The following is an 18,726-nucleotide window of genomic DNA, read 5'->3' as shown; positions in this document are numbered from 1 at the left end:
CATAGACTTCAGGGAACCTTAGGCAAAAGGATGCGGAAGTCTTCTACCTCCTCTTTGGGGGAAGTATTTTTCTTTTAATGCTTTCTTTCTTATCATTCTTTATCCATTCCACCCCACCCTCCTCTTGGTGTTCAGTGTCCTCAACAGAGTTCCAGATGCCAGTCATCTTATTCTCACCATCCTAACTTCGCATACCTGTCCTGTGCTCTGCTGCTTTGTCTGATTTATTTGCCCAGAATCCTGCTTTCTGTGATGGTAACTAATGTATGACTAACCTATCCGTGAAAATGTTATCAACAAGAGCTAGTGGGAGCATGAAGTTTCTTTCCCCTCTACAGAGTGGATATTTCTAAAAATGGTGGCAGGTCATTGCAGGAGCTGAGGACAAGGAAATCTTGAATGAAAGCATGGTACTCGTCAGTGAGAAGGGGAGCTTTAAATAATACCACACAAACATCCCCTTTGTCCACCTAGGTGTAGAGCAGGCCCAGATTGGGCCCAGTGGAACAAAAGAAAAAGTTAGCAAAAAACTATAAAATTATTTGTGTCATTATATCAGAAGCAACTAGAAAGCTAACAACTTTTCATGGTCCATTATAGCTCTTAGATCAATTATTTACCTTTTCTCATATATTACTACATATGCAAAACAACCCAGTGAGCATCTCACTTTTAGATCCATTATTTTCTCCTCTCCCCTATTGTAAATTATCTACAAATAAGGTAAGATTTGCTTCATTGATCTAGCATTTAATAGAAAATTTCAGTGAAATGTTAAAACTCTAATGAAAAGAAGGCCAACTCTTTTAAAACAGATGATTATTTTTCAGATGCATATATCATACTTGTGCCATAGATAACCCAATTGGTCTGTTAAAAATTACTATGATGGTTATTGTGACTATAGATATCTAATCTACACACTTGACTTCAAGGTTTGAAGTTACTGTAAGAGAATTAGAGTTCATCCCACGGGTCGTTTGCAGAGTTTGAGAGTGATAGAGAGGGAATAATTATGTATGTGACAAAGGAGGCTGTAGTATCACACAGCATTTAGCAAGTTTTCTTCTGATTCCCATTGCTTCTGCAGTATTCAGAGAAACTCAGAAAGAACATATTTCAGAGTATCAACGGAGCCCTCAGTGCTACCTGGTGCTTTTTGTAAGGAGATTATAGATTCACCCATTAAAAACTGTAAACCTCCATGCATTTTTTAATTTAAAAAAAAGGTAGGTAAGAGTACGGGGATATCTTAACTGTATTATACAAATTTGGGTTTGAATTCCACATTTACCAGCCATGGAGTAGTTATTACAAGCTCTTTGGCCTCGGTTTCTTTCTGTGTCAGATGGGATTAACACTTGTCTTGTATGGTTGTTAGGGGATTAGAGATAATAGTGTAAGTCAAGTGCCTCGCACATGGCAAGCACCCCTGGTATTGTTATTTGGAGAGGTGCTGTGGGTAAACTGTTTACATTTAAAAGACATTCACATTCTCTGAGTTTGATGTTGCTTGAAAGCCTTCTTTCCTGTCTGGTGGCTGACTTTCCCTTTTCTTATTGTTCTAAGAATACTTCTCCATTTGGCCCATTGTAAATAGTAACAATTGTTCAGTTGTTCCATCAGAAGAGAGAAGCCTTCCTGGTGCCTGGCTGACAGAGCTCCCTGTCTGAACTGTCTAACAGCTTTGGAGCTGGAGACAAAGCACTGGGCTGTCACTTCCTCCTCTGGGAAGAGAATAGGGTCCCCAACCAAAATAGATCCTCATCGTCTCACAAACACCACCCAAAATAAATACTACGGAAATGAGGGCAAAAATCCACTGTGGTGGATATTCAGACAGAATTCTTCCCAAAATAAAAATGTATTCAAAGTTCGTAGGAAGCAGTAATGGATACTACATACAGCACGTGAATCATTGTTGTGCCAGTTTCAGTTATAAATTAGTAATATACTACATACAGGGCGGTTCTATTTGGATTGCTTGAACGTAGACAGATCTAGAGAAATATGCCTATGGAGCTACATTTACAAACAGGAATAGCCTAGGCAAAAGTCACAAGAACCAACTCACCCATGGACTTTGATGGAAAATTAGTTAAGATCTTGGCATTAAAAAACCCGTAAACTTTAGCTCTCTCACATCCATAGTGAAGCTTGGAATAAAAAGCTTTTAAAATTAAAGCTGGGTGCAAATTAGTGATAAAGATTGGGGGCAGGGGAAGGGACACCAAAAATAAACATTGAATTACAAGAGTAATAAGTATTTAACTTTTCAGTTAAATTATTGCTAAATTCAATTGTTTCTATTCAAACAAAATAATGATTTTTTTTTTAATGATTTATTTATTTATTTATTCATTTATGGCTGTGTTGGGTCTTCGTTTCTGTGCGAGGGCTTTCTCCAGTTGCGGCAAGCGGGGGCCACTCGTCATTGCGGTGCGCGGGCCTCTCACTATCGCGGCCTCTCCCGCTGCGGAGCACAGGCTCCAGACGCGCAGGCTCAGTAGTTGTGGCTCACGGGCTTAGTTGCTCCGCGGCATGTGGGATCTTCCCAGACCAGGGCTCGAACCCGCGTCCCCTGCATTGGCAGGCAGATTCTCAACCACTGCGCCACCAGGGAAGCCCAAAAATAATGATTTTTATCAGTCATAACTTTGCTAGCTTTTTCCCCTTATTGGCTTATTTCTCTATTGTCTGAACTTTAGATAACATCTAAAGCTGAGAGAAAATGCTAATTCTAATCCAAATTCAAGGTGAATTCATTGATAATATTATATAACAGAATTTGAAAAATGTCAGATCGTGTAACTTTTCAGACATAAGGAGCTTCATTTGCCTAAAAAAGTTGCATTTCTTCATTCATGAGAAAACCAGTTTTTAAGAAGGTAGCATCCTGGTCTACTGAGATATTATTAAGTATCTGGAGAAGAAAAGTATCTAATGAACTTTATAGTTCTGTTTCAGAAATGGGGGAGAGTTCTTCATTTAACAGATATCTAACTTTACTTTAAAGTTACTGGAATCAAAGTGGAATGATACTGATATTAAAAAAGATAAGTCAATAGAAAAGAATAGGGTCCAGAAGTAGATCCAAGTATATCTGGGAGTGGAAGTCATTGGGGGAGGAAGTATAATATTCATTATACATACAATTCAAAGTACATATGATAAACGAAACTGGGATAATTGGCTATCTATTAGCAAGAAAATAACATCAACTCCTATCTTACAATATTCAAAAGTAAATTCCAGCTATATTAAGGAACCAAATATAAAACACGAAAAACTGTAAAGATATTAGAAGAAAAATCAGGAAAACATTTGTATAGCTATGGAATGAGAAAAGCTTTCTTTAGCAAGACAGGAAACAGGGTAAATAATATTATATTTTTAAAAAACTATTCATACTATAGAGTACTATGTAACTAGTTTATGAAGGAAAAAATGAAAAGAGTCGATTAAATAAACATGTATAACTACTGTGTGGTATAAAGAAGAAAACAAATGATCTTGTAAGAGAAAATATTTACAGTACATATAAGACAGTGGCTTAATACCCCTAATACACAAAGAGCTCTTGCAAATTAATTAGAAAATGACAGATGTGAACAGGCAATTTGCAGCAGAGGAAATACGAAGGACCAATAAACCTAAGAAAATCCACGTCTGACATCCACGTTAGTAATCACGGAAGTGAAAACTGAAACACCTGATTATCATTTGGGATGGAGGGAGAGTGTTCCTACCAGCATGAAATAACTTCAGACAAGGTCTGACACCCACTGTTGGTAAGTCTTGGGGGTAATCCTTACTCTTGAACACTTGGGATGGTTCTGTAAATTGCTTCAGTCCAAAAGTAATCTGCCAGCATTTGTCAAGATATAAAAATGCACAGAGACTTTACCTACAATCTCAGTTCTGTGTAGTTATATGACAGAAATAAAAATAAACTATATAAGCCTGTATACAGGTGTGCTTATTGAAGGAAAAACACAGAACCGTGTGATGGTTAAGAGCACGGCCACTAGAGTTAGACTTGGTGAAATTCAAATCCATAACTTACCTTGTAAGTTGTTCAATCCTTATGTGCCTCAATTTTCTTATCTGCAAAAAAAGAAGGCAAAATAATATCTATCACATGAAATTTTTATAGAGATTAAACGATAGAATGCATGTTAAGTGCTTAAAACATTGTCTACTATATTTTAATACCAAATAAATATTGGTTAATACTATCATTATTTGTAATAACAAAAACAACCTGGATATCCATCAGCAAGGAGAATAATTGAACAAACTGTACTATGAAGCCATTAAAAATAATGAGTCATATCTGTATGCATGTATTTGTCCAAGATACATTCAGTGAAAAAGTACAAGCTGCAGTTTGATATATTGTATAATGTCAATTTTAGAATAAAAGCAAAACTAAATAATTCTTTTACAGATGTGCCTACTTTTGTAGCAGGGTAAGATTTGATATTAACCACATTTTTTTTTTTTCTTCCAGTAGTTCACATTTTACCTCCTTCTACCATTACCCCCATTCAGGCCCCTAGACTGCTCCGAGCATGTTGTTCCCAATGAGGTATGAACAGACAAAAGAACCATTCTAGCAACTGGTTTCCAAAAAGTCAAACTTGCAAATATTTGAGGGTTGGAGAAGAGAGGGGTCTCCCCACTGCCTGACTGGAAAAAGGTATCTGACAGAAACGAAAATACAAGTGTACAAAACACGTGTACAAGGATGCTTATTAAAGGTTGGAGAGGAGATGCTCCCAGCTTGGGAAGAGGTGAGAGTGTATTAGAAGGAAAGCAGTGAGTGTGGAGGTGAGCCTGGAAGAAAGGGGCCCAATGCCAAAAGCCTCAGATGAAGCCTGAGCAACTGGAAAACTACAGCTAGGCTGGTGGGATCTAAGACGAGAGGAAACTGCACTCGATTTCCAGGTGGAGGGCAGGGAGGCTGGCAAGAGCCTGCAGAGGAAATGGCTGTAGGAATCCAGGCAGGTAAGGCCTCAGACAGCCTGGCACAGATTGCTGTGGCTCATTCATGGCACAGAAACCCCCACACCTGACAGGGTCTGACAACAGGGGCCAATGCATTTGTGGGAACCAGTGGCCAAGGCCAAGATGAAGGAAGGTATCAATATCACTATGATTACCAAGAATCAGATGCTGTTCATGCTCTCCCTCCCACTCAATTTCTTGGTACTACATAACCCCCTCCCTGAAACGCAGGCCCAGTTATAGGAAAAAAGGAGGTTATTCCAAATTAACTGAGACTGAGTGGCCACCTAACTGATGGGATGGAACCTCAAGCCAGAAATTAATCTGAGTTAAAGAAAAATTAAGTTATGTTTCTTCCTCATCAAAGTTGTGGACTCATGCCAGTTACAGGCATTTTAATATATTTATATGTAGATGATGAAAATACAAATTGTTAAAATGGATCACCTAGAAGCAGGGGAGAGGCCATAGAGCTGGAAGGGGAAGGAGAAATTATTAGTTTTAATTTAGATATTTCTGTAAATTTAAATTGTTGAAGCAAATAGGCATTCCTTGTGTCAGTTCATTGACTGGAATAGTATTAAATGTAAAGACAAGTGCAGATGCAACAGCAAGTTAAAAATCATTTTGTAGTAGATGATAAAAGTCATGATTCAAATGCCTATTTTGGGCGAATTATTAATATTCTTATGCCTCAGTTTACTTATTTATAAAATGAAGGGGTTGGATTAAGTGATTTATATAATCCATTCCTGTTCTTTAAAAGGTACAACTACATATGGTAGAAAAGAGTCATATTTGTGAAGGACCTTGGATAAGTAAAGACCTTCTAAGTTAATGTTCTAAAGATAACGGCTATAGGAACTACAGTGGAAAAACAACACTGTTCCATGGAACAGGGGTTTGGTTGCCAGTCTCAGCTCTGCCAATTATTTTCTGTGTAACCTTGGGCACGACAGTTTAAACACTTTGGGTTTCAACTCTCTAAACATCTCTGAAGTAGAAGTGCCCAAACCTGTCTGTACACTAGAATCAATCAGAGGTTTCAAAAAATACACATGCCATACATCCAATAGGAATATGTACACATGCTACCAAAAACATGTACAAGAATGTTCACAGCAGCACTATTTGTATTAACTCAAAACTAGAAACAATCCAAATGCCCATCGAAAGTAAAATGGATAAAGAAATGTTGGTATACTCGCGATTGGTTACTATAGAGCAGTGGTCAGCAAACTTTTTTCTGTCAAGTGCCAGATAGTAAATATTTTCAGCTTTGGCAGCCAAACAGTCTCTGTGGCAACTAAACTCTGGCATTGTTGTGTGAAAGCAGCTGTAGACGATACAGAAACAAATTCGCCTGAAGGCTTCATGATCCGTGCAGGAGGCAGACAGGAGACCTGCCCTGGGTGCTGCCAGCCCTCTCACTATAGCTCACTTCTAATCTTGGCCTAGCCACACTGGCCTTCTTTATTTCCCTCAAAAGCACCAAATTCACTCCTGCCTTAAGATTTCTGCACTTATTATTCCCAATGCTTCTACGGTCTGCCCCAAACTCTTTGCCCATCTGGCCCCTTTTTATCATTCCTAACTCTCAGGTACCTGCTCAGTAATGCCTTCACTGGCCACCCAATCTAATTGCATCCCCATCACTCTATCCCATCATCTTTATCACATCATCTTATTTTCATCATAGTACTCCCTTATCTATTATCCATTTTTATTTATTGCCTGGTTTCCCTGTATAGAACATAACCTTCATAAGAGAAAAATTGTGTGCTTCTCTCTGTTGGAAAAAATTATCCAAGGCTCAGAAACAAGCAAAAGAAATTACTGCGTGTACACTTAGTTTTAGTACTGGGTACTGTCTAGAGCAGAGATAAGCAAACTTTTTCTGTAAAGGACCATGCAGTAGATATTTAGGCTTTGTGGGCCAGAAAAATCAAAACTGAGGCTATTATGTAGGATGCAGGTACTTATATCACAACAGAGAAACAGTTTTCACAATTTTAAAATTGATACCATTCAAAACAAAATAATAATTGAATACAGTTTCTGATAATATAGGTCTATTAATATGAAGAATGAAATTCTTTGGGGGAGTACACATTTTGCTTCATTGAAGTTCAAAGTATGATCAAAATCAATTGCAGATGTTCATCTAATGCTGTTCTGTACTGAGATTTCATATATCTCATCTTCACACAGATAGGTATTGCCAAACCCTGATAGAATGTGATTCAATTGAGAATATTCATTTATAAAATTCTATTACATTCTCCTCTTGACATTTGCTCAAAAAATCATAATAATAGTTTACCACTGCTAAGCCATCAGAAGAAGAAAGAGAAGGAGGAGAAGGAGGGGGAGGGGGGAGGGAGAACAAATAATCAGCCTGGGAGTGCTTCAATAAAACTTTATTCACAAAACAGGAGGTTGGGGGCTTCCCTGGTGGCGCAGTGGTTGAGAATTTGCCTGCCAATGCAGGAGACACGGGTTCGAGCCCTGGTCTGGTAAGATCCCACATGCCGCGGAGCAACTAAGCCCGTGAGCCACAACTACTGAGGCTGCGCGTCTGGAGCCTGTGCTCCGCAACAAGAGAGGCCGCGATAGTGAGAGGCCCGCGCACCGCGATGAAGAGTGGCCCCCGCTCGCTGCAACTAGAGAGAGCCCTCGCACAGAAACGAAGACCCAACACAGCCAAAAATACATAAATAAATTAATCAATTAATTTGAAAAAAAACAAAAAACAAAAAACCAGGGGGTTGACCCCCTGCTATATAACAATGAGAACAAACTGTAACTACATGCAATAACATGGATGAATTTCACAAACATTCTGTTGAGTAAGAGAAGCCAGACACAAAAGAACATACACTGTGTGGCTCCATTTATATAAATATCAAAAAATAGGCAAAAGTTAGCTATGATGTTAGAAGTCAGAATGTATAGTGGTTATCTTGGGAGAGAGTGACTAATAGGGGGCCTAAAGGGGTGTCTTCTGGTCTGGATTGATCTATTACTTGATTTGAGACTGTATTCATTTTGTGAAAATTAGTGGAACTGTACACTTATAGGCTTTGTACTTTTTTTTTTTTCTGATGTAAGCTTGACTTCAGTGAAAAGTTTACGTAGAAATTAGATATTTCAGGGTCTCATTCTGTAAGAATCTGCGTTAGTTCGTTGGAGGTGTGGCCTGAGCGTCTGTCCTAAACCAGCCTTGAAGACTTAAGTGACCTCCCCAAGGTCACAGTATTGGCAGAGCTGACACAGAGCAAGTTCTTACAGAGCAAGGTCTTACAGAGCAAGTTCTTACAGAGCAAGTTCTTACAGAGCAAGTTCTTACAGAGCAAGTGCTTAGCGTTCTGGGCATGGAGTAAGTCAGCTGTGCAGAAAGAGAGCACACACAGCACCTGCCCTTGAGAATGGACTGGTAATTAGCTGAAGGAAGCCAAGTTTACATTCCAGACTTTAACCTAGAGTGATATTTACACTATCACCTGAATATTCTCATTGGCCTCTGCCACTTGGGCAGCACCCAGTTCAGAGCTTCATAGATTTCTAGAGTTACTGGGAAGCTGCCAGGAGGCTTTCAGAGCTCAGCATGAGCCCAGTAGCCAGCTCTCCAAGCAGATGATCCCAGCATTCTTTCTAGTTCCCTGAGCCTCTTAACCTTTCTGTAAGGCATTGTGGTATAGCAGACACAACATGAAGTTTGGGTTGAAACAGATAAAACTTCACATTCTGGTTTTGCAATTTGTTGGCAAATTACTGAATTTTACCCAACTCTAATTTGTAAAAATAGGCATAAAATCTCCTCCCACTTACTTCATCCCCCACACCCCTATGACATGCCAAGTTTCTTTTCCTCTTTTTGTATTCAATATTCATTGAGCCAACATTTATGTGTCAAACACTATTAAGGCTTAAGGATTATCTCACTTAATCCTTGTCAGTAAAGAAGGTTCATTCATGAACCACATTTTATACATGAAGAAACTAGGAATCAGAGAACTTAAGTGACCTGTCTAAGGTCACACAGGTAATAAGAGATGGAACCAATTTCCTGCTGAAGAAATCTAACTGGGAGCCTAGCCCTTAACCTCTGCTTGGGAAGAAGACAGTGCCTGGCAGCTGTCACTGTGTCCGGCCCATGGATGATATTCAATAGATGTTAATTCTGCATTTCCTTTTTCCTCAGAGAGCTATGAATCAGAGTTGAGGCTTGACAGTCAGAAAATCTAGCTTCTAGTGGCTTGGTAAGTCACTTTTATTTCCTTACCAATATAATAACGACACTGGATTGGATAAACCTGAAATGCTTCTCCTTAAGCTAAATGAATCTGTACTCTCTATGAATGTTTGCTCCAAACAGAAAATAGGACAGAACATTTTTGTCCTAAAATTTTATGAAAATTTTGCATTTGCCTCCATAATCTGAATTTCTTTTAAAAATAGATATTAAATTGTGTACTAGCCAAACCTCTACCACACACATACTGACCCACACTCACCTCAACCCATCCTGCAGCTCCTGTTTGACCCTTTACTCCAGGGACACCTCACTCATGGTTGCACATTCCCAAGGGTATCCTAAAATCAACTCTCAACTTGGTTTGAAAGCATATGACACAGAAGCTCTCCCACACCTGACATGAGTCCCTAAAATTCATCTACAAGGGAAGAAGTTATTCTCATTAAAACAATCTATGCACTTTTGACATCTTGCCAACTTGGCAGATAATGTTGAATTTTCTGCAAATTGAAAAGTGGTGATGGTGATGTAGTTGGTGGTGATGGTACTGATAAAATATAACCCTGTTTCCGTATGGGATGGTTTCTTTTATAAGAAAAAGATGAAATATGGACCAGATTTGGAAACCATTAGGCCAGCAAGAACATGTAGAGGGGAAGAATGGCAAATTCACAGACGAAACTAAGGATTGTTTTCCTATTACTCACTTTCCGGTCATTTGCCTACATCTAAAACCCAATGAATATTTAAGGGAGAATGAGTTTTGTTCAAGCCATTTGCAGAAGTAAAAACAAAGGTTGATTTGAGTATTAAACCAATATTTTGCAGAATTTTAGAGTAACATTTAAAATAAGTTGTTATAATTTATGGGACATACATAGAAGCATAACATTTTTAAAAACAAACCATTAAAAACCACTGTTAATTTTGGACGGCACAATAGCCAGTAGGGTTGAAAGATTTAGCATTCCAGTAATAAGAGTTTGGAATTCCAAAACATAGAAAAATTGTCATTTTTATTGTTTTGCTTAGTTTGGTTTTATTCCAGGAAATTAGGAGACACTGGGCCAGACAGTATAGATGACAAGTCATGATGTGAACGCTTCCTATGAGACAGGAAATACTCTCAGACCCTGCACATGACCCCCGACAAAGTCTGATCTTTGTTTTCAGTACATCCCTTTGCTTCTTTTTACTTAATTCTATGTATTGTGTCCAGATGAGACAGAGAGAAAACTGCAATTTTTCTTTAGCAGGATAATATGCCTGCTAAAGAAATTGCTCTTATGGCACCGAGGAATAAGTGAACACACTTCCCACTGATTTATGAAGATATACTCGATATAAATGGAGTGACTGGCTATAGTAGCTTTTCTAAGGATTTCATCATAAACTTTTTCAGTTCCCAAATGCTAGTGGTTTCAAACACACACACACACACACACACACACGTGTATTTGTGTGTGTGTGTGTGTGTGTGTGTGTGTATATACATATATATATATATATATATGTATATACACACACATATATGATTGGTTTTCAAGTGATTTCAGATTTTTAAGAAAGGAATCACTAAACATCAGTTTTAACAATGAGTACATGTTGAATTTGTGTTTCTGAGCTATTACTATTTTGGTCATGCAGACTTTGGGAATTAATAACCCAGAATATTTCCTTTATCATTTTGAGACTGATTCATGCTGTCTTTGAATCTGCCCACCTGGAAGTGTCATGAAAATTTTTCCTTAAAAAACTGGAGTTGGCTTCAGTTCAACTCTGATTCCATCCATTGTCCCAAAGGCATGCTCTTATTGCTGCAAGAAAGAAAAAATATATATATAATGCATTTTAAAATTATTAAATAATGCTAGCTGAAACATGCAAATTTACAGTAACATTAATACAAAGTTATGGTAAAAATCTTTCCTCCTATAAGTACTTCTGATGAAATTATAGCAATATTATTTCAAGCTGAACCAGAAAACTGCAATAGAATATGTTTCAGCCCATTTGCTATACAACAAGTTTTTATTGCTAAAATCCCATTTTACTTTAGTATCATTTTTAAGGCATGTATTTGGTCATCGTGTGAGGGGGTAGAATGAGAGCCATCAGCATTTGAAAAGGGAATTGAGGTGTTGGAAGGGCCATGCTCTTTCCGAAGGCTTTAAAGAAGGACCTTTCCTCGCCTCTTCCAGCTTTTAGTAGCCCCAGGTATCCCTTGGCTTGTAGCAGCATAACTCCAATCTCTGCCTCTGTCTTTACATCACCATCTTCTCCATGTGTCTGTGTCTTCACATAGTGTTCTCTGTCTGTATGTCTTTCTCTTTTCTTAGAAGAGAGTCTTTTTGGACTAAGTGTCCACCCTACTACACATGACCTCATCTTAACTAATTACATCTGCAACAACTGTATTCCAAATAAGGTCATTCTGGGGTGTTGGCGGTTAGGATATCAACACATATTTTGGGGGGCCTGGGGATACAGTTCAACCCATAACACCTGCCTTAGCAGGTGTTCTAGAAGCTAGGATTACAGCACGAATATCACAAAGTTCATGCTCTCCAAGTGCAAGGAGATTGACATTAAACAAAACCCAAGAATATCAGTTAGTTATAAGGGCTACATGGACAATTATATAATAGGGCACCTACTTAGACTGGGTGATCAGAAAGATCGTTGTAGGGTGACCCTTAAGCTGAGATCCCAAGGCAAGACAGAGGTAGCCATGCAAAGATGGAGGAAGAGGATTCCAGGCAAAGGAACCCAAGGGTTCCAGGGGAGACGAGCTAGTCCTTCCCCCACTGCTTACAGCAAAGTCTGTCAGCAGAAAGGATTTCCTTTCTTTCCATGAATTTATCTATTACTTCATAAATTATGTACTTGAGTTTGAGCTTCTAGTAGGTAATTTTCTGTGAAGTTATGGACAGGTGGAATAGCAACCCAAGAAACGGAAATTTTTGTGTTCTAAAATACAGGATTCATCTTTAGTCTGAAGACGGCATATTATTTTATGGACTCAGAGGCTATTCTTATTGTTTGACAGCTACATCCCAGATATAACTGAAGTATCATTGCAAAACCTGATAAGTCCTACTCATATCTCCTTACAAGATATCAAATCTGATTTGCACTGATGCATTCATAAAAGACGTTAGTATCACTTATAAGAAAATCATCCTCAAATTTATCTTTCCATTTGTTTGAAAAAATGTAGAAATAGTCATTTTGGTGTAATACAGCTATTTTTCATAGAAGTCACATTTTTCTAAGAACCTTCTTCCCTTTTTAAATTCTGTAGTATAGGATAGAGTGGTCTAAAGCTGGGCTCTAAATTGTTTCACCTCAAGGAAAATTGAGAACATTGTATGATAAGGAAAACCTGCAGAGAAGATTTAAAGGCTAAAGTCTTTTGCACGTTTTCTATTTCAGATTTGGGTTTGTATTTTTAATACCGTTAGGAAGATTCAGAGTAAAAATGGGGCACATTGTTTCATCTCTGTTGTTTGCAGACATAAGCATATTTTACTCTGAATTATTAACTTTTCCAAAAGCCTGTCAGTTTTTAGAAAAAGACCAAGAACTTGTAAAATAACACGTCAGAAACTGTGATTCGGAGAGAGGACAAATGTATCCAACTCCCAGAATAACCTCAGAATTGACCCAATTGAGTCTTGAATAGAAGCTTTCTAAGAATATGGTTGCTTCACAGTACCTTTCTATGAATTTTCTCAAACAAAATTTCACTAGGGCCAATGTTGCTCTTAAGATACTCAAAATTTAAAACTGCTCACCTTTTCATCCATTTTGGGGGGGAAAAATATCTAACAAATCCTTAAAAATTAATCAAATTAGCAACACCCTTCCTATGAATAAACATTTCAAGAAATTTATAGGAGAGCGGATCTTTTCTATTGAGTTATATTTTAAATAATTGCATTAGAAGAAAGACATTAGGAGATTCAACACAAGGTTAATTCTGCTCTATCCCTTTGGGTTCTTCTAGATTAGTCTAAACAAAGTAGACCAGCATTCATTCATTGATGGGATGCAAAAGTCAGTCATCTCCCTCCCCATCCTACCCCTCCTCCATCTATGGTTCCTGGATGCATTAGACTTAGTCATGGGGCATCTGGTGTCCTGGCCCAGGGGACAGGCACCATGAAGACTGCAGCTACTAAGCGTGATCTACCAGGGCAGCCAGAAAGGAGGTCAGTTCTTACTCAGTTGGGTTTTCTGTTGCTTCTTAAAGCCCACAATGATGATTTTCAGAGGTCTGAGTGAAAGGCTGGTTCCCTGGAAGAGTTAACAAATGAGCTATGAATATTTTATTAATACTAGCTCATCAAATAATGAACAGAGGCTGGTAGATTCAAAGCTCACATATAAATAACTGTTCAGACTCCACTGTTTGTAGTTGCTGAGAATTAAGATCTACTCTATAGTCTCTATAAATATAATTTCAGAGATAGGAAGGTGGGAATCCAGAATATAGAGAAGGCTTTGAACTTCCTTTGACTAAGCCAGCTGTAGGAAGCTATCACTTGTCTACTTTTCACATCACCATCAAAAAGAGACCGTCTTCCTTTGGTAATGGAAGTGCATTACAAGAACAGGTACAAGAGTCTGTTGGCTTTTTGCTTGGTATTCATGTTCCTTTTGTGCCCCTCAAGTTTTGCACATCAGTAAGTAAGTGAAGACAGTACGTGTAGAAAGAAAAACTTGCCCTTGAGGTAGTTTGCAGCTTCAAGGAACAGAACAAGTGTCAGCCTATGAAAGAAAAGAGCAACTCACTCAGTGTCAAAACAAATGCAATCTGCTGTCTTAGGGGGAACAACTTGCTGGTACAGGTGAAGGAGCACTTTCTTTACATGAGAACCGCATCATCTTGGCAAGCTGTTTGAGTGAACCAGGCCGCGGTGGGGAGTTTTTTTCCCCAAACCTTTCATTACGCCACTCTGACTTGCTACCAAAGGTTGCCTGGGCTTGTCGATACTAGTGAGTTCTGTGCATCAGTAGGGACTGAGAATATAAAACAAGAAGAAACTTCACAGATGTGGGTTATTTCAGAAAAGTGGAGAAGAGAAGGAGGGAGATTGTAGATCTTAGGGAAAATATTAATATTATGAGTCAGATACACCTGAGGTTTCCATATGCTTTGCAGATTCAATTTATGTGGTGAAGCACACATCTTCTTTCTTTGTTTACTCTTCCAGATTCTCCTCTTGATCCTCCTCCAACTTGGGAATTTCTTCTGCTGGATTTTAAAGCTGTGATTTTAAAGCAGTCTGCTCTGGCCTAGACAGATTTGTTTGATCACGATGGTTCCCTAGGCAAGGACTAGACAAAGCAGCGTAGCAAACAAGATGCTTCTAGAATAAGCCACATTTTAGTAAAGAAGACTATTTGGGGTGAATGGACCTCGACTTCTTGAAATTGGAATTCTACTTTGTTTAAGTTCCCCAAATAGTTATCCCTTTATTGCATTTGAGATAGAAAGTCTCATAGCTATAGTTCAGAGAAAGCGAAACACAGTGAAATTTATCATTCCCATCATAATCCAAGTGAGTCAGTTGCAGACACAGGAGGCGGGGGAGTAGGGGGGAGAGGGCTGTGCTTTACGTAGGCATTCTGAAATCTAAGACCTTTTCATCTGTGAAGGGGCTGACAAACTACAGCCCCCAAGTCAAACCCAGCCCAATTCTAGAGGCTAAGAAGAGCTTTTACATTTTTAAAGGGTTGTAGAAGCAGTAGCAGCAGCAATAGAAACCTTATATATCCTCAAAGCCCTAAAATATTTATTATCTGACCCTTTACAGAAAAAGTTTGCTGACCCCTGACGTGAGCCTACAATTCCCTAGAGCTTTAAGTGCTTCTTCGGGTTCCTGTAAGTAACCACTGATGAGAAGAAAGAGGGTGTGGAGGATTTTGTGGGAGGTGTTAGAACAGGGCCTGGAGAAGAACTACGCACCTGGTATCTGCATTCCTTTGGGCAAAACTCAGTCACGTGGCTACAGCTACCTGCAAAGGAGGACAGGAAATACAGTCCAGCTCCTTGCCAAGGAGGAAAATAGATCTGGTTGGTGAAAATGCCAGTGTTACAAGACACACAAGATTAACTGCTCGCAAAATTAAATAGGCAGTTGTTGAAGAGTTCAGGAAAAGGCTAGAGCACTTCAGACTGAGGTTATGAGGTTATCATGATGGTTTCCCAGAAGAGGTCAAACTGTGATGGCCAATCATCAAGAGGGTGGGAAATATAGGTAACTGGAATGAGATCATCAAGGCATGAGGGTGGAAAATGTAAGGCTTGCACAGGGAATCATATTTCACAAGGAAAGAAGCTTCACAGGGATGTTCTCAGAAATACTCTTTAGAAAGACTGGGTTCCACTGGTAAAAGGCCTTGAGTGTCAGGCCATGGCAGGCAGTATATATGGAGGCCGACTTTTAAAAATCATCCAACCAGTAATTTTGTTTTTTCCTGATTTTTAATTTATTTGTTTATTTTTGCTCTATGGCTGCATTGTCTATGAGTCTGGAAACCCTGCATCTTGAGTTTCTTCACAGATTTCTCTGGGTGAAGGCTACCTTCAGAAGATAGGAGTGTTAGGATTTCAAGAAACAAAATGAAATGATAAAAATTGACCCATCTCTTTTAAAAAAAGTCAAATTTGTAAATTATACATTTATAAGAGTATATGATAACATTTATGGTTAGTTTAAAGAATAATAATAAAATGAACACTCAGGCATGTACCATCAACATAAGTAATAACAGAATATTGTCCATATTTGGGACACTCCCCCAACCCCCCCATGTCTCCTTGATCACATCTCCCTCTCTCTATTACCCCCTTCCAAGAAACAATAATTCTGCATTTTATATTAGTTGTTCCTTGCTATTCTTTATAGTTTTACCACTTACATACGGATCTCTATAAATACATTATTTAATTTTACCTATTTTTGACCTTTGTACAGATGGAATCATATTAAACATATTCTTCTGTGACTTGTTTTTCTTAATATTACATTTTTAAGATTCATGCAAGATTCTACTGTATGGTATCCATTCTACTCTAGATGGTCATTCCTGTTTCTTTTTAAATTGGAGAAAAATCTCTCTCTTCCAAAGAAGACATTAAAATGAATACTAACAAAACAGAACAAAATAAAACAAAAACCAGGAAATAAGATGCTAGTGAAGGATGCATTACTCCTTGTTTGTAGCACATTTGAAAAGTCCAGTGTATCTCTCCTTGGGACTCCTTGTTCTTACAGGAGTATAAAGTTTGGCTTACCATGTTTGAACTTGATTTGTTGTGACATTTATCTGTACTCTTTTTGGTGGTTTGTTTTTTCGAAGCACCAGTTCCTGCATGTGATTGAAGGGCTGTGGCTACTTTAGACACTGCCCCTGTCCCCTGGTCTTTACCCTGCCAGTTAAGAACATTCAAGGCACTTTTGTGCTACCAGGTCTCAGATTCTACTTCAGGACATTTTTTGCATGGGCCTTTATGAGAGAATTTCCTTGCAAACCTCAGGCCCTTGACAACACGTGACTTGGCTTTTATAATCCAGTTCTTCCAGATATAATGTAAGTCTGACAGTGATAATTTTATGTTAGTCATCTTCATTGTTAGACTTTTGTCCTTGAGTCTATGAATGATTCAATTTCATAAATGAAATAAGCCCTGTCTCCTTCACATCTTGAGGCTGGCTCAGAGAACGCTTCTCAGCTCCAGCTGATACATCTATTTACCCAACCACCCTGGAAAGCTTGGAAATCCTGAATCGGAACCTGGGGAATGTCTACATACAGTCCCATAAGAGAATCTCAGCTGCTCAGTTCTCACTATCTAATGGAGTTTTGAAGAATATAAACAGCCACCTAATCTCTTCCCATAGAAAGAGACAAGAAAATCTGTCTGAGTGGTGGGACATTTTACTTCTCAAACATTTCTTTAAGTTTCTTTTCCTTTTTGTTTTATGTTTCACAGTCAGGTTTCAATTCTGAAGAATTAGCATATGTTTGTCTCATGAGAACAACCTGAGTTGCAAAAACTCATTTTTAAGCTTCTCTGCTTAAAGCAATCAGGTCCATAAATTATACATCTGTTACCTGATATGCATTTTCTAATAGATGGTCTAAAGCCATCCCACGTGAATACTCATGTTCACATCAAAGGTAGAAAAAGCCTGGAAGCCTAATTTTCTGTTGTTTTTTTTTTTTCCTTTTGCCAAGAGGCAGATACTCTTCTTTTGAAAATCCTATTTATTCCTGATGGGAAGTTTTATTTCTATCTTCAGATGCATTATTTTAGATTTGTGTAATCAGTTCGGCAAACTGCTTCTTAAAGTAATAAATAAATATCAAATTAAGTTTGCAGTTAGAGTTTACTAAAAATATAGGTTGCTATAATTTTGTTGGTGATAGAAGTACAGAAGTAGAAATGATTAGTGATGATTACTAATTACACAGCTGCATTCAGAGAACACAAGTCTATAGAACCATGGATTTAAAGTTAAATAAGGGCTTCATCCTAGGAAAAACCACTGTAGACAGTATCTAAATGCAGCTCATTTATAGTCTGTACTTAATCACCCCCATCACCTGCCATCACTTCGCTTAACAAAGAAAACCAGAAAAATAGAGCACTAGAATGACCATCTCATTCGTCTTTCCTTGTTGTTTTGTTGACTGTTAATTTGTGTTTAAAAAACACCATCAATGTGAGAAATTATCAGGTATTAATAATAGTGAAGAGGCAATTCTGACCTCTTTCTTTCCTAGATTTTGGATAATCTGTCCTGGCGTTTCATATTAAAAATGGCTGGGACTTCCCTGGTGGCACAGTGGTTAAGAATCTGCCTGCCAATGCAGGGCACACGGGTTCGATCCCTGGCCTGGGAAGATCACATATACCGTGGAGCAACTAAGCCTGTGCGTGACAATTACTGAGCCTGCTCACCACAACTACTGAACCCCGGGCGCCTAGAGCCCATGCTCTACAACAGGAGAAGCCACCTCAATGAGAAGCCCTCACATCGCAACGAACAGTAGCCCCCGGAAGAGTAGCCCCTGTTCGCCGCAACTAGAGAAAGTCAGAAAGCCCACGTACAGCAACGAAGACCCAAAGCAGCCAAAAAATAAATAAATTTTTTTTTTAAAAAAGGGCTTATTGGTGAGGCTAGTGAAAATCTCTATACAATAAAATCACTAAATATTTGACTTATAGACAGAAGATGTGGGTTTGATCACTTCATCCGTAGCTTAAAATAAGAAAACTACAAAGTAGCTCTCAAATTTTTTTCAACTGTTTACTTTTTTTGATGAGCACAAAAGTCACATTTTTTCTTTTCTGTTCTTCACTCCTGTAGAAAAATCATTATTTTAGTAAAAACAATTTTGCAAATAAAGCAACAGAGATCCAGAGAGGTTATGTGAAATTG

General features: G+C 38.4%; 1 protein-coding gene across 1 annotated transcript in view; it reads right to left on the bottom strand.

The window, feature by feature from the left end:
• LOC309635012 (uncharacterized protein) overlaps positions 1-18,726 on the bottom strand; it is a 375,467-nt gene that overhangs the window by 53,594 nt on the left and 303,147 nt on the right. The window contains exons 10-11 of the mRNA XM_082405758.1: positions 10,992-11,085; positions 4,067-4,107 (exon numbers count right to left, since the gene is read on the bottom strand). The gene's annotated coding sequence lies outside the window, so the exon portion shown is untranslated. The remainder of the gene's footprint in view (positions 1-4,066; positions 4,108-10,991; positions 11,086-18,726) is intronic.

Source organism: Balaenoptera borealis (assembly GCF_965194805.1).
Source record: "Balaenoptera borealis genome assembly, chromosome: 9".
NCBI classification, from domain to species: Eukaryota; Metazoa; Chordata; class Mammalia; order Artiodactyla; family Balaenopteridae; genus Balaenoptera; species Balaenoptera borealis.
Note: the sequence above shows the minus strand (reverse complement) of the source record. Positions and strands in the feature narration are given on the sequence as shown.